Source organism: Notolepis coatsorum (assembly GCF_963971535.1).
Source record: "Notolepis coatsorum genome assembly, chromosome: 15".
NCBI lineage: Eukaryota > Metazoa > Chordata > Actinopteri > Aulopiformes > Paralepididae > Notolepis > Notolepis coatsorum.
The window spans coordinates 14,853,026-14,860,525 of record NC_140179.1 but is presented as its reverse complement, the minus strand read 5'-3'; the positions used below and the strand labels follow the sequence as shown (position 1 = coordinate 14,860,525).

Below are 7,500 nucleotides of genomic sequence, written 5' to 3'. Positions count from 1 at the left end.
GAGAGAGAGAGACACACACACATCCAGCTAACACCTATAGAGTAACACTGATGGATTTGTGTGTCTCTGTTAAAGTCACGCGCTGTATGTGGCTTGATGGAGCCAGTGACTTTGGCGCGGGACGTGTTTGGCATCAACTCGTTAATGGGACGTTTCTCCTCTGCACCCCTCTCCCTGCGCCCCTCCTCCTTTTCTGCACCTTAACCTTCATGCCACTTAAAGATAAAGAGATAGAAGACAACTTTATTATATCCCCAGCGCTGTGCACAGGAACACAGGGCAGGGTGGGAGAGAACATGGAGAACACAGGGCAGGGTGGGAGAGAACACAGAACACAGGGCTGGGTGGGAGAGAACACAGAACACAGGGCAGTGTGGGAGAGAACATGGAGAACACAGGGCAGGGTGGGAGAGAACACAGAACACATGGCAGGGTGGGAGAGAACACAGAACACAGGGCAGGGTGGGAGAGAACACAGAACACAGGGCAGGGTGGGAGAGAACACAGAACACATGGCAGGGTGGGAGAGAACACAGAACACAGGGCAGGGTGGGAGAGAACACAGAACACAGGGCAGGGTGGTAGAGAACACAGAACACATGGCAGGGTGGGAGAGAACACAGAACACATGGCAGGGTGGGAGAGAACACAGAACACATGGCAGGGTGGGAGAGAACACAGAACACATGGCAGGGTGGGAGAGAACATGGAGAACACATGGCAGGGTGGGAGAGAACACACAGAACACAGGGCAGGGTGGGAGAGAACACAGAACACATGGCAGGGTGGGAGAGAACACAGAACACATGGCAGGGTGGGAGAGAACACAGAACACATGGCAGGGTGGGAGAGAACATGGAGAACACATGGCAGGGTGGGAGAGAACACAGAACACATGGCAGGGTGGGAGAGAACACAGAACACATGGCAGGGTGGGAGAGAACACAGAACACATGGCAGGGTGGGAGAGAACACAGAACACATGGCAGGGTGGGAGAGAACACAGGAACACCAGATGAATAAATAATAAAAGATGATGATATACTGAAGAGGTAAGAGAGATGGAAACGTGAATGGTTTGAACAATGCAACCAAAAGGAGTAAGGTGATGACGAAATTTAGAAAAGAAGAGATGCAAGTAATTTTCTTACAAGAAACGCATTTAATAGCACAGGAACACAAAAAATGGAAGAGATTTGGATATGAAAATACGTTTTACAGTTCTTTTAAACAGAACTTGAGGAGGGGAGTAGCTATATTAATTAAGAACTCAGTGAAATTCGAAATGACCAAAGAAATAAGGGACAAGGAGGGGAGATATGTTCTGGTGAAGGGAAAAATGGAAGGACAAATGGTAACGTTAAAGGCCAACTTGCAGGTTAAACCCTACTCTGCAATTATGGGTAGTTTACATAATTGGTATCTAATTAAAAAAAATTTTTATTTGACGCCGGAAATGCCACTCAGAAATGGTTAAAAAGGTCCACGCACGAATAACATGCACAAGCAAATCTAAAAGCTTATCAGACGCTAGCACGGCCGTGACGTCACTTCAGGCAACTTATGCCTTATGCCCGTCCGGGTCATAGTACTACTGGATATATGGCGCTGGCTAACGTTAGCATTATGTCTACTGTCGTGAACCATTTTAGATCGGGGCATGTAGAGGAGTTTGGGGAACGAGTAAAATCATGTGCAGGTCCTCTTCTCAGACCTGTGTGGCAAAGCACTGCACACGCATCATGCAAGCTACACGTCGCTGCATGTTGATCAATGGTGGCCCACTCGGTGCATCACAGTCAGTGACTGTGATGCACCGAGTGGGCTACTATTGTGCTAACAACGTGCTGCGGCGTCTGGCTTGTTGGCCGGCATGAGTGCCCGATTTGAGGTGGTTCTTTCCTCTTTGTGTGCCTTTGTGTTCTGCCGGGGAGCTTGTGGACGCGACAATAGTGGTGGTTGTAGGGTGTTTGAGCTTGTAGCGTTAGTTAGCTCATAGCTATCGTGTACCACTAGCGTTACGGGCTCCAGCACCTTATGGCTGCTGCTGTTGTCGTGTCCATGGGTTCCCTGGCAGGGTACTTGTGGGGACGGGGGTGTACAGAGAGGAGAGAACCATTTTGGGTTGGGTGTTCATGCCGGCTAGCGAGCTGGATGTCGGGGTATGTTGTTAGCACAATAGCTACCAAGCTAAGCTACGTTAGCTTCTAACGGTGTATACACAATATGTACAATGACACAATGATCAAACACCTTATAACTAGGGATGCTCGATATTGGCTTTTTTACCTATACCGATATTGTCCAACTCTTAATTTCCGATACCGATATCAACCGATACCGATATATGCAGGGTTTACCCCCCAAAAAACTGAATAATTTCAGGTAATTAACATTACATATCTCTTGTTGTGGAATTAACACAACATTATGCATACTTTTGACAATAAATAAAATCAGAATTAGTTCTTACTTGCTTGCCTGGGTAAATAAAGGTTCTAGAAATGTAAAAAAAATAAAAAAAACTTTTTTTTAAACCGATAGATATTTTCCAATATCACATTTTAATGCCGATATCGGCTGATGATATCGGTAGGCCGATAATATCGGACATCCATACTTATAACTACTACTATTGTCGTGTCCATAAGTTCCCTGGCAGAATACTTGTGAGGACAAAGGTATACAAAGAGGAGAGAACCATTTTAAATCTGGCATTCATGCCGGCTAACAAGCTAGATGTCGGGGTATGTTGTTAGCACAATAGCTACCAAGCTAACCTACGTTAGCTTCTAACGGTGTATACACTATGTACAACGACACAATGATCAAACACGTTATAACTACTACTATTGTCGTGTCCATAAGTTCCCTGGCAGAATACTTGTGAGGACAAAGGTATACAAAGAGGAGAGAACCATTTTAAATCGGGCATTCATGCCGGCTAACAAGCTAGATGTCGGGGTATGTTGTTAGCACAATAGCTACCAAGCTAAGCTATGTTAGCTTCTAACGGTGTATACACAATATGTACAACGACACAATGATTACATTATTACAAATATGGTAACGTGGTTGTGGCTTTTACAAATAGTGGTTAGCTTTAGAGATGGATGGCTATGATCACGGAGCAATAGTGTTGTTAGGTGAAACAGATATATTTTCATTCATCACTCGGCTAGTAGTAGCAAGGCTCTCTGCCTGCCACTAGCTGTGTGTGACTCTCAGAGCCCCCTGGTGCCCTGCACCTGATGTGACGACATCATTTCGATTACACACGCACGTTATGAACCATTGATTAAAATATCCACGTGCGTGGTGATTGTGTTGGGCAGACAAAATGTTTGATAAAAACGCTAAAACTGGGTCAATTTCAATAATTTTTTTCCCTTCATGAAAGTCACCGTTGGCCTAGTCCACATTGTTTATTGAACAAAAATACAACCTGCAAGTTGGTCTTTAATCAATGTATACGCAGCTCCGGATAGTGAAAGATATCTATTCTTTCTTTTTTATCTACTTTTTCTCCCCATTTTCTATTTTTCTCCCATCCCAATTTCGTATTATCCAATTCTACCCTCCCCTGTCTCGAACGTTGTTAGACCATGCCTCCCACTGGTTGGCTGTAATGTGGACGAAGCCTTGCATCACGTGTCCCCTCTGGGGATCTCTCAGTGGCGAGGAGTAATGTGTGGGAGGCTCACGCTGCCCCCGATACTTCCTGATTCTGCTGTACAGGCGCACCAACCGACCTGTAGGAGTCGCTGTCCACAGCGTCCGATCCCCACCCACCGGCTTTCCCACCCCCTAATACTGCCAATTGTATTAGTATGAACGACCAGCCAAGCCGGAAGCAACGCCGAGAGCTGGGCTCGAACCCAGCATCTCCTGCGTTAGTGGCGAGCGCCTTGCCCACTGCGCCACTTAGCCGCCCCTGAAAGATATCTATTTTAATTTTTTTTTTATATCATAGCAATGGAAATGGAAGGAATTCTAATATGTATGGGTGATTTTAATGTGATACTGAACTATGACATGGACACCACAAGTACAAAGAAATGGAGGACACACATCAGCAAATGAATATACAAATGACAGAAATGGGAATTACGGATGTGTGGAGAGAAATGCATGCATTAGACAGGGAATACACACACTACTCGCACCCACACACAACGTATTCAAGGATAGAATATGTTCTCATGACAACAGGGGACAGATACAGGGTGAAGGACTACAGGATAGGGGTAGCGGACATATCAGACTATAGTGCGACATATCTGACAGTAGATCTCAAAAGTAGACGGAGAAACACAGTCTGGAGGCTGAACGTAGGACTATTAAATAACAAGGGTTTAGTAAATGAAATAAAAGAGGACATAGCCAGATACAAAGAAGAAAATGACTGGGGAGGTAGATCCGAATATTTTATGAGATGCACTGAAGGTAGTAATACGAGGCAAATTGATAGCGAAGACAGCACTACTTAAGAAAGCCAGAATGGAGACGTATCAAAATCGAATAGCAAAACTGAAAGAACTCGAGAAGAAACACCAAAACTCAAAGGACCAGGAGACACTTAAGGCCTCTGCATGCTAATGAAACTGCAAAGCAACTGCAACACAACATCAGCACGACTTCAACGCAGCATGTTGTAGAGGGTGTTGTAGAGTGTGTTGTGAGGATGTTGCGTACCTCTCCCCAAAATCTAATCTGAACAACCTTGCGTTGATGTTGCGTAGCAGTGATTGGTTGGTTATCGAATGGGCCGGGGCTGTCATAGAATAATATTGGTCCCGCAGGCAGGAATACCATCCTCCATTGTTGTAGCCAGCCAGCTAGCGTCGATGCTATTCAAAATCAATGCTATCATACCCAACTAACGTTAATGCCATTCAGAATTTATTAACATAGCTACAACAACACACAGTAACGTTAATATAATTACATGCATCATTGTTTACAATGAACGGTGGGGCAGTTCGACAGGACTGGACACGGACAAGTTAAACAGCAATCAATTAATTTAGTTAACAGGTAGTTCGAGCTGCATTTTCGTGCCTACAACCACAGCCACAGGGATATATCCAGCTTTGACGAGCTCTCTCTCCTCCTGCCGATTAAATTCAGCAGCTCTTCCTCGACCTCGAGTGCCTGTAGCTGCCTGCATTTGCACAGAGGCGTCCATCCCTGCTGCTAGCTAACGTTAAAACTAACCTAAAGTTACACAAGCAGAATACATCACAAATACTTCCGGTCGGGGGATTTCAAAATAAAAGAGCGACGTCTAAAAGCACCGTAAATACGTTTATTTTGTACATTATCTAACGTTAACACGAACCTAAACTAACTTTAGATTAGTTTAGGTTCGTGTTAACGTTGGATAATGTACAAAATAAACGTATTTACGGTGCTTTTAGACGTTGCTCTTTTATTTTGAAATCCCCCGACCGGAAGTAAAAATGATGGTTCTTTTTCTGCTTGTTATCAATGGGTTGGTTGAGAAGGGAAGTTTCATCTATCCAATGAACCTAGCTACATCCGGGGTACAATGTTGCATAGGCTGCACATCGATGTTGCAGAAGCATAAAGGCAGAGTGTCTGCAACACTGTTGCTTTGTCGATGTTGTGTTGCAGTTGCTTTGCAATTTCTGTAGCATGCAGAGGCCTTTAGGGAAATCAAGGATGTGAGGGGAAGAATAAACAGGGAGCTACTGACAGAAATAGAAAAGAAAGCAAGATATATGAAACAGACATACTATGAGCAGGGTGTCCGCGGATCCTTAAAAAGTCTTAAATTTGTTTATCAATAATTAAGGCCTTAGTTTGTCTTAAAATGTCTTAAATCCATCTTTCAGGTCTTAAAAATGCCATAGAAAGGAAAGATAAAATGCCATGTCATCTTATGTTTTATTAATTTATTATGAAATCTAGGGAAAAACGGTTAACGGGAGATAAAGACAAACGTCTTTCTCTGGTCTGCATCCCCTTAACAATTGTGTATTGAGCCGTACTGTATTGTACCCATTCTGCAATCTGTTAAATAAAGGTTTCATTCATTCAAGTCGTACTAGCCAGCAGCGTAACTAAGAGTAAGTAAGAGTAAGTAAGAGAGACAGAGAGAGAGGGGGATGGCAGTCTGCCAGCGAGGTGACTTCTGACATGAAAGAGAGACAGAGAGAGACAGGAGAGAGAGAGAGGGACGGCAGTCTGCCAGCGAGGTGACTTCTGACATGAGAGAGAGAGAGAGAGAGAGGGACGGCAGTCTGCCAGCGAGGTGACTTCTGACATGAGAGAGGAAGAGAGACGGAGAGATATTTATGTTTGTCACCCCTTTGTTTCATCCAATCCAGTTACTCCTTTATGTTTTAATAAACATCTTTGGGTCAATGTGTCCCTAAACTTAACACTTTGGTCGCCAGGCTTATATTCACAATAAACCATCCCACGCCAGCTCTATTTGTCTATGGAGAAGTTCCCCTTCTTTGCAGGGCTATAACTTTTTAAATTGTATTGCTAAATTGACATTACTATGGCCCATTCAACATCAATTATCTATTGTTCAGGGTGTAGCAACGTTATACTTTTTCATTCACATATTAAGGTAATAATTCAGCAATAATTAAGGTAAATGGCAGCCTGACGGACCGAATCAAACTAGAGAGGGCTACCAGACAGGGCTGTTGTCTTTCACCGACGCTCTTCGATGTATTTATCGAACCACTGGCACAATTAATTAGACAGACTAAGGACATCAAAGGGGTAGAGATAAAGGGGACAGAACACAAACTAGGTTTATTCGCAGACGACGTGATAGTATATATGAGACAGCCAGACACAAGCTTCCCGGTACTGATGGATCTACTGAAAGTATATGGGCACTATTCAGGATATAAGCTTAACGTGACAAAGACACAGACCTTAACATGGAACTATACGCCAACGACAGAAATGATGGAAAGGTACGGAATTAGATGAGACATGGACAAGATTAAATACTTAGGGGTAAACAACATCACAAGAGGAGTGGGGAAACTGTTTGATGCAAACTATATACAGATTAATCAGAACATCAAGAGAGACTTAGAAAGATGGACAGTAATGCCCCTAGACTTCAACTCAAGGATAGAAATCATCAAGATGAACATACTACCAAGGTTATTATACCTATATCAGTCTTTACCCATACCAATACCACAACCAATTCAGAGAATGGGACAGACTGATATCGAGATTCATTTGGGCAGGGAAAAGGCAGAGTATCAGATATGTTACTCTACAACTACCAAAGGAGAAGGGGGGAATGGCAGTACCCAGTCTGAGAGACTATTACTATGCAGCACAGCTCAGAGCAGTGACATGCTGGTGCAATGTAAATTATGAAGCCAGATGGAAAGACATTGAAAAGGAAGGGGAGGGATACAATGTACAGGCACTAATAGGGGATAGGGAACTATTTAAGAGACAGGAACAATTGCTAGATCCAATCACCAAATGCAC

At 43.7% G+C, this 7,500-nt stretch overlaps 1 protein-coding gene across 1 annotated transcript in view; it reads left to right on the top strand.

The window, feature by feature from the left end:
* rps6kc1 (ribosomal protein S6 kinase polypeptide 1) overlaps positions 1 to 7,500 on the top strand; it is a 113,258-nt gene that overhangs the window by 53,609 nt on the left and 52,149 nt on the right. The gene's annotated exons all lie outside the window — the stretch shown is intronic.